This window comes from Hyla sarda, chromosome 10 (genome assembly GCF_029499605.1).
Source record: "Hyla sarda isolate aHylSar1 chromosome 10, aHylSar1.hap1, whole genome shotgun sequence".
NCBI classification, from domain to species: Eukaryota; Metazoa; Chordata; class Amphibia; order Anura; family Hylidae; genus Hyla; species Hyla sarda.
Window position 1 is genome coordinate 29,510,485 of NC_079198.1, and position 8,653 is coordinate 29,519,137.

At 47.2% G+C, this 8,653-nt stretch overlaps 1 long non-coding RNA gene across 2 annotated transcripts in view; it reads left to right on the forward strand.

Annotated features, from left to right (window-relative positions):
* LOC130294504 (uncharacterized) overlaps window positions 1-6,936 on the forward strand; it is a 79,961-nt gene extending 73,025 nt beyond the window's left edge. Inside the window, exon 3 of one of the 2 annotated variants that reach the window (XR_008848525.1) lies at window positions 6,845-6,936. This is a non-coding gene — a long non-coding RNA (uncharacterized LOC130294504). The remainder of the gene's footprint in view (window positions 1-6,844) is intronic. The other variant, XR_008848523.1, reaches the window with a different exon arrangement.
* The last annotated feature ends 1,717 nt before the right edge of the window (window positions 6,937-8,653 follow it).

Here is an 8,653-nt window from a genome sequence, read left to right on the forward strand (position 1 = left end):
CATTTTTAGGCCCAGACCCAGGCCCAGCAGCATCAGTAAACCATATATTTGCTGAATTACACAGCTTGGAGTTGGCAGACGCATGAGGAGATCATTGAAATTGATAATTTTTTAATTTAAGATTTTTAAATTGAAATTGAGGATTTTTAAACTTTTAACTCCCAAGTTTTAGTGTCCCAGGCCCCAGCATCTGGGTACAAAGGACCAAATCTAACAAGGAGTCACATGGCAGCACAATGACAGGTGGCATCAGTAGGAGGAGACCATATAGTGGCTGAATGGCACAGCCTGGAGGTGGCCGATGTATGAGAAGAGACCATATAGTGGCTGAATGAGACAGCCTGGAGCTGGCATCAATATGAGACCAAATAGTGGCTGAATGGCACAGCCTGGAGTTGGCAGAAGAGACAATAGGACCTAACAATCTCTAAGAATAAAAAAAGAATTTTGAAATTTCCATTGAAGATGTATGGTACCTAGTGCTACCATAAACATATATAGGTAATGTCCTAGGCCCAGCAGCATCACTAAACCATGTAGTTGCTGAATGACACAGACTGGAGCTTTCTGAAGCATCAGTAAACCATATATTGGATGAATGGCACAGCCTGGAGGTGGCTGAAGCATGAGGAGACCATATAGTGGCTAAATGACACAGCCTGGAGTTGGCTGAAGCATGAGAAGAAACGATATAGTGGCTGAATGAGACAGCCTGGAGGTGGCAGCAGCAGCATCAGGAGTCCTGTAAGTGACCCGGTGACAGAGGGGTGCGGTGGGTGGCAATACCAGTACTCGGTGACGAAGGTGGGTGAAAAAAGTTAGTTTGTAACTGGGGAGCAGCACCTTAAATCTGTTTGGCACTATCCATATTTGTGCAGTGTTGGTTTGGAACCATGGTCAATCTACTCTCATGCATCAGGCATTGGTGGTTGGAAATCCTGGCTGATCCATGCCGGATTCATCTTCACAAAGGTCAGTCTCTCCACATTTTTCATGGACAGGCGAGTTCTCTTTGGGGTGACTATGGCCCTCGTCGCACTAAACACCCGCTCTGATGGCACACTACTGGCCGGGCAGGACAGCTTTTCAGGGGAAAACTCTGCTATTCGCAGCCACAAATCAAGTTTGGTTGCCCAGAAGACCAGCAGATCTTCAAGGTGTGTTGGCATGGGCACTGTCAAGGTATGCCACCACCTGCTGGTTCAGGTCCTGCTCCAGGGCTACCTGCTGCTGAGTTGCTTCACTAGGCGGGTGAAGAAAGCTATTCATCAGCGACTGAAGACTCAGGCTGCTGCTGATGGAGCTCGTACTGCTCCTGCCACCCCACCCCTCCCAAGCAGCCATGGCAGTGGAAGGTGAGGACAGGGGGCCCCCCTATTCAGACCTGTGAGAGGATGGATAATGGCGTGGATAGGCATCAGCTAACTGACTACATAGGATGCCTCTGTAGTAGGTCATTTTGTCCTCCCTCTTGGTGGGTGTAAAAAAGGTCCCTATTTTGTGGTGGTAGCAAGGGTCCAATAAGGTGGAGATCCAGAAGTCATCCCGCTGCCGAATGGTGACACTACGCAAGCAAGTCAGCATGCATCGTACCATTTGTGCAAGTGACTCGGAGGGACTCCTGGCCTCCATCTCCACTGCATACTGCCATGATGTGTCTGGGTCCTCTGTCTCACCTTCTTCATAACCCTCTATACCTCCTCTGGCTGCTCCTGCTCCTCCTCTCCTGTCAGATTACTAGAAAAAACGCCCATTTGGCGAAACCTAAACTTTGCTCCACTGTGCCCCTCCCCTCCTTCAGTTCAGCCCCCACAGGGCTCATGTGGCCATGAGATGTGGGCGCCACGTCTCCAGTGCCCTGACCAGCCATCGTTTCCAACATGTGTTGTAAGAAATGAAGCAGCGGAATGACTTCGTTCATCCCATAATCCTGGCTACTTACTAATAATGTGGCTTCCTCAAAGGGCCTGAGCAGATGGCAGGTGTCACATATGAGCTGCCACTGGTTCACATTGGAGTTACACAGGGGAGTATCCCTATCCGCTTGGATCATCAAGAAATCGGTGATGGCTTTTCTCTGTTTGTACAGTCAGTCCAACATTTAGAGGGTGGAATTCCAACATGTGGCAACGTCACAAATCAGACTATGTTGGGGGATACCGTTCTGATGCTGCAGCTCAAGGAAGGTGTGCTTTGTGGTGTACGAGTGGCTGAGATGCATGCAAAGCTTCCTTCCCATTGTTAGGATGTCTTGCAAATGGGGAAAACACTTCAGGAACTGCTTCACAATCAGATTGAACACGTGTGCCATGCAGGGCGCATGGCTCAGTCGTCCCAGTTGCAGCGCATGCAAGATGTTTTTCCTGTTGTCAGTCACCATGGTTCCCATTTCCAGTTTTTGTGGACTAAGCCATGCTCCAATTTCTTTATGAATGACTTTTAGCAGTTCCTCCCCTGTGTGACTCTTTTCGCCAAGGCAAACCATGTGAAGAACAGCGTGACACCGCCATGCCCTGCACACATGGTACACTGAAGGGCCACTGAGACTTGTCCGGGCAGTGGATGCTGAGGACACAGTGGAGGATGATGAGGAGGAGTCGCACACTGTCACAGGACCAATGGGCTGAGAGCGTGGAGGAGGAAACGGCGTGACCTTTCCAAGTTGAGGTTGTGGCTGTGCAGGAACCACATTCACCCAGTGAGCCGTAAAGGACATGTATTGTCCCTGACTGTAGTTACAGCTCCAGATGTCGGCGCTGCCGCGCACCTTGCTACACACCGACAGGCTCAGGGACTGGCCCACCTTCTCTTTGACAAAATTGTGCAGGGCTGGTACTGCCTTCTTCGCAAAGAAATGACAGCTTGGCACTCTCCACTTAGGCTCAAGCCATCAGTTCTCTGAAAGGTGCAGAGTCCACCACTTGAAAAGGGAGTGACTGCAGCACCAGCAACTTAGACATGAGCACATTCAGCTTCTGCGCCATTGGATGAGTAGGCGAATACTGTTGGAGCGACAGAAGGAGGGGATGACACACAGCTCCCTTCGGCTGAGGTGGTGGAGCCTTGGCTGGCTGAAAGAGGGAGCAGCATGCCACTGGGTGATGCACCAGGCTGGACCACTACATTGGAGCCACGGTTCTCCCAGGCCGCTTTATGGTGGCAAAGCATGTGTTGACGCAGGGCCGTGGTGCCGACATTGGGACCCTGGCCACGCTTCACCTTCTGCCAACATATCTTGCATGTGGCTATGTGAACTTACTCCGGATGCTTGATGAAAAACTACCCTACCGCAGAGTAGCTGATTTTCCCACCAACAGTCCGCACTAATTGACTGCTACTGCCGCCATCTCCAGGAACCCTTGTTCTACTACCTCCCGGGAAGGTAGGCTGCTGTGAAGCAGGTGGTCTCCCCCGGGCACATTTGGCTCCAGTATTTCCACTTCTGCCACCATGCTGACTGCCAACCATGCTACCGCTTTGCTGGCTCAGCTGCTGCCTCACGGGCAACCTGTAACTCTCTTCTCCTGATGATGATGAAGCCCCTTCTGCACCCGGCTCCCAATTGCGATCAGCTTCATCATCATCAACAAGTGTCTTCATGTCCCTGATGTCCTCCTTAGGTTCCTCAACAGTGTCTGCTTCAGGACCCTGAACCCTGACAACACCCCCTCCCACGTCACTCTCCTCATCACTACTTGCCCGCCTAGCGGAGGAAGCGGGAGATGTCCTGCTCTGGACAGTTCCTGACATGGACAGAGGTGTCAGCAGAGAGCACTATGGTCAGACAGAAAAGAACAACTCAACTTCCTCTGTAGTATACAGCAGCTAATAATTACTGGAAGATTTTTTAATATACCGTATTTATCGGCGTATAACACGCACTTTTTAGGCTAAAATTTTTAGCCTAAAGTCTGTGTGCGTGTTATATACGCCGATACCCCCCCAGGAAAGGCAAGGGGAGAGAGGCCGTCGCTGCCCGCTTCTCTCCCCCTGCCTTTCCTGGGGTCTAGAGCGCTGCTGTCGGCCCTTTTCACCCCCTGGTTATCGGCGCCAGGAGGAGAGAAGGGGCAGCGGCACCCATTGCCGGCGCCGCTGCCCCGTTGCCTCCCCCCATCCCCGGTGGCATAATTACCTGAGTCGGGTCGGCGCTGTTCCAGGCCTCCGTCGTTGCTATGCGCTGAACGGCGCGGCGCATGACGTCAGAGCGCCGCGCCGTGCATAGAAACGACGCTGGTCCCCAGCGTCGTTGCTATGCACGGCGTGGCACTCTGACGTCATGCGCCACGCCGTTCAGCGCATAGCAACGACGGAGGCCTGGAGCAGCGGAGCAGCGCGGACCCGACTCAGGCCTGGAGCAGCGCTGACCCGACTCAGGTAATTATGCCACCGGGGATGGGGGGAGGCAACGAGGCAGCGGCGCCGGCAATGGGTGCCGCTGCCCCTTCTCTCCCCCTGGCTGTCGGCGCCGCTTCTCTCCCCCTGGTTATCGGCGCCGGCACCGATAGTCAGGGGGACAGAACGGGCAGTGGCGCCGATAACCAGGGGGTAAAAAGGGCCGATAGCAGCGCTCTAGACCCCAGGAAAGGCAGGGGGAGAGAAGCGGGCAGCGACAGCCTCTCTCCCCCTGCCTTTCCTGGGGGTATATCGGGGTATACACGCGCACACACGCACCCTCATTTTATCATGGATATTTGGGTAAAAAACTTTTTTTACCCAAATATCCTTGGTAAAATGAGGGTGCGTGTTATAGGCCGGTGCGTGGTATACCCCGATAAATACGGTAAGTAATTTACAAATCTGTTTAACTTTCTGGCACCAGTTGATTGAAAAAAAATAAAATTCCACCAGAGTACCCCTTTAACCCCTTAAGGACCCGGCCCATATTCACCTTAAGGACCCGGGCATTTTTTGCACATCTGTCCACTGTCACTTTAAGCATTAATAACTCTGGGATGCTTTTACTTTTCATTTTGATTCCAAGATAGTTTTTTCGTGACATATACAACTTTATGTTAGTGGTAATTTTTTTGTTGATACTTGCATCATTTCTTAATTTGATTTAAAAAAAATGCTAAATTTTTTTAATCAAATGTTCAACTTTGAAGCTCTCTGATTATAAGGAAAATTGATATTCCAAATAAATTATATATTGATTCACATATACAATATGTCTACTTTATGTTTGCCTCATAAAGTTGACATGTTTTTACTTTTGGAAGACATCAGAGGGCTTCAAAGTTCAGCAGCAATTTTTCACAAAATTTTTTAAATCGAAATTTTTCAGGGACCAGTTCAGTTTTTAAGTGGATTTGAAGAGCCTTCATATTAGAAATACCCCATAAATGACCCCATTATAAAAATTGAACCCCTCAAAGTATTCAAAAAGTTTTTATTTTTTTTTTATTATTTAGGTGTCACAGGAATAGCAGCAAAGTGAAGGGGGAAATTTAAAATCTTCATTTTTTTTACACTTGCATGTTCTTGTAGACCCAGTTTTTGAATTTTTACAAGGGGTAAAAGGAGAGAAATCTTCCTAAAATTTGTAACCCAATTTCTCTCGAGTAAGGAAATACCTCATATGTGTATGTCAAGTGCTCTGTGGGTGCACTACAAGGCTCAGAAGGGAAGTAGCGACAATGGAATTTTGGAGAGTGAATTTTTCTGAAATGGTTTTGGGGGGGGCATGTCACATTTAAGAAGGCTCAGAACAGTAAAAATAAAAAATAAAAAAATAAAAATAATAAAAACACATGGCATACTATTTTGGAAACTACACCCCTCAAGGAACGTCACAAGGGGTACAATGAGCCTTAACACCCCACAGGTGTTTGACGACTTTTCGTTAAAGTTGGATGTGTAAATTTTTTTATTTTATTTTTTTCACTAAAATGCTGTTTTCCCCCCAAATTTTACAAGGGGTAATAGGAGAAAATGCCCCCCACTCTCTTCTGAGTATGGAAATACCCCATATGTGGAAGTCAAGTGCACTGTGGGTGCACTACAATGCTCAGGAGAGGAGTCACATTTGGCCTTTGTTAATGGTGGACAATGGCGCGATCGCTGATGTCCACCAGTACCGGCGGTTCCCCAGCTGCTGGTAGCTGACGGGACCTGCAGTGCATGACGTGAGCACCGCTCCGATACTCGCGGTCATGTATAGGACGCAAATGTACTTTCTGGTGTGTGAAATACCGCCGCACCAGGACGTACATTTACGTATGTGGTCGTTAAGGGGTTAAGTAATTTTTTTATTATTTTTTTGCTTTAGTTTTTGTTATGTGTGACATATTTATCATACTTTCACAGGCAGTTGATAAATTTGGCTCACATAAGCAAAAAATAATAAATCACTTTAGAAAACCACTTTTTTTTTTATCCCACAACTAGAGATGAGCGAACTTACAGTAAATTCGATTTGTCACAAACTTCTCGCCTCGGCAGTTGATGACTTTTCCTGCATAAATTAGTCCAGCTTTCAGGTGCTCTGGTGGGCTGAAAAAGGTGGATACAGTCCTAGCAGACTCTTTCCTAGGAATGTATCCACCTTTTCCAGCCCACCGGAGCACCTGAAGGCTGAACTAATTTACGCAGGATAAGTCATCAACTGCCAAGCCGAGAAGTTCGTGACGAATCGAATTTACTGTAAGTTCGCTCATCTCTACCCACAACCAATAAAGGGCTTCAGTACACCACTTTGTAACACCACCTTCTCTTCTCTGTGACTTTTCTGCTGTAAATTCATAACTGTGTTAAAAATGTGTGATATATATGTGTGTTTTTTACCATCTTTTCCCGCCTTAATTTACTAACCTATTTTTCATGTTTTTTGTTCTTCTCATTTCAGATCCGTGTATGTAGAGGACTACTTTGGATTCGGTGGACTACATCGTTGACATGAGTTTTTGTTGTTTAATACTAATAAAATAGTTAATGAGAGCTTGTGGTGGAGTGTGTTTTGGAATAAAAGTTTTTTAAATGTGTTTTTAAATTTACTTTACATGCTTTGTAGTGGAAGCAGTCTCATAGACAGAGTTCATTACTAAGCTGGGGCTTAGCGTTAGCACCAAAAGAAGCTAGCGCTAACCCCCAAAACTTACCCTGGTACCCACCGCAAAAGGTATACCGAGAAGAGCCGGTACCAACAGGCCCGGAGCCGGTGCTCCTGGGCCAAAGCGGTAAATAAGCTGGCATTATTTAGACTGGGCAGGGCCAGTAACAATGGTTCTTGCCCACTCTGATAACATCAGGCTGTTGCTGCTTGGTTGGTATCAGGCTGAGATTAAAAACAGGGGTAACACGCGCTTTTTGCATAAATAAATAAAAAGACACGTGTGGCCCCCCCTATTTTTAATCTCAGCCAGATACCAACCAAGAAGCAACAGCCTGATGTTACCAGGATAGGCGAGGACCATTGTTACTGCCCCTCCACAGCCTAAATACCGCCAGCCTGTTACTGCCTAGGCCCAGGAGTGCCATTTTTGATGCTCCAGGCCTGTTGGTACCGTCTCTTAGATGTGTGCCAGGGACAGGGGGGTAGATGTGCCAGCCAAGGCTCCTTTATAGGGTGGATTACTTCATATTTCCCGCTGGGAGTTGTGATCACGGGAGATTTGAAATCCTGTTCTCCAAAGCAAGTTTTGTAAGTTGGGTCCAGACTGGCTTACATTGGCAGTGCTTTGGAGGGGATTGCAACTTTCGCACTTGATAAATCCCTGACCATGAATTTCACTTTAGTGAGCTCTTTTGTGGCTTCTTGCTTCCAGCCCCAATAGTTGCAAGAAAATGTGCTTAGGCACACATATTACTTTTTGTGGCACTTTTGTAAGCAAAAAAAATAAAGATCTAAATCCCTTCAAAGAAAAAGTGTGAATTACAAACCCAATTAACTGAGGTATAGGGGAAGTTTTTTTTCTGCAAGCTAGAGAATACATTTCTTTGCAAAAAAACTACTGCGTGTATCCAGCTTTAAAAGGACATTCCAGAAAAATCTGTTTATCAACTGTTTATCAACTGGCTCCAGAAAGTTAAACAGATTTGTAAATGACTTCTATTAAAAAATCTTAATTCTTCCAATAATAATCAGCTGCTGAAGTGGAGTTGTTCTTTTCTGTCTGGCAACAGTGCTCTCTGCTGACATCTCTGCTTGTCTCTGGAACTGCACAGAGTAGAAGTGGTTTACTATGGGGATTTGCTTCTACTCTGGACAGTCCCCGATACAGGTGTCCAGAAAAGAACAACTCAACTTCAGCTGCTCATAAGTACTGAAAGGATTAAGATTTTTTAATAGAAGTAATTTACAAATCTGTTAACTTTCTGGAGCCAGTTGATATATATATATATATATATATATATATATAAAAAAAGTTTTTTCCTGGATAACCCCTTTAACCCGATAACGACCATGGACGTCTATACTCGTCCAATGGCCGTTACCGGGGTATGACGTGGGCTCCCGACTCGAGCCCGCGTCATACCGGCCAGCCCCCAGCTGATTCCTGTAGCTGGGGGCCGGCGTTAATAGCCGACATGCGGCGATCGCCGCGACCAGCTATTAACCCTTTAGATCGCCGCTGTCAAAGTTGACAGCGGCGTCTAAAGGTGCCTGTATTAAGTCCCTGGTGGTCCAGTGGGGTGTATCGCCCCCCCCGCAGCG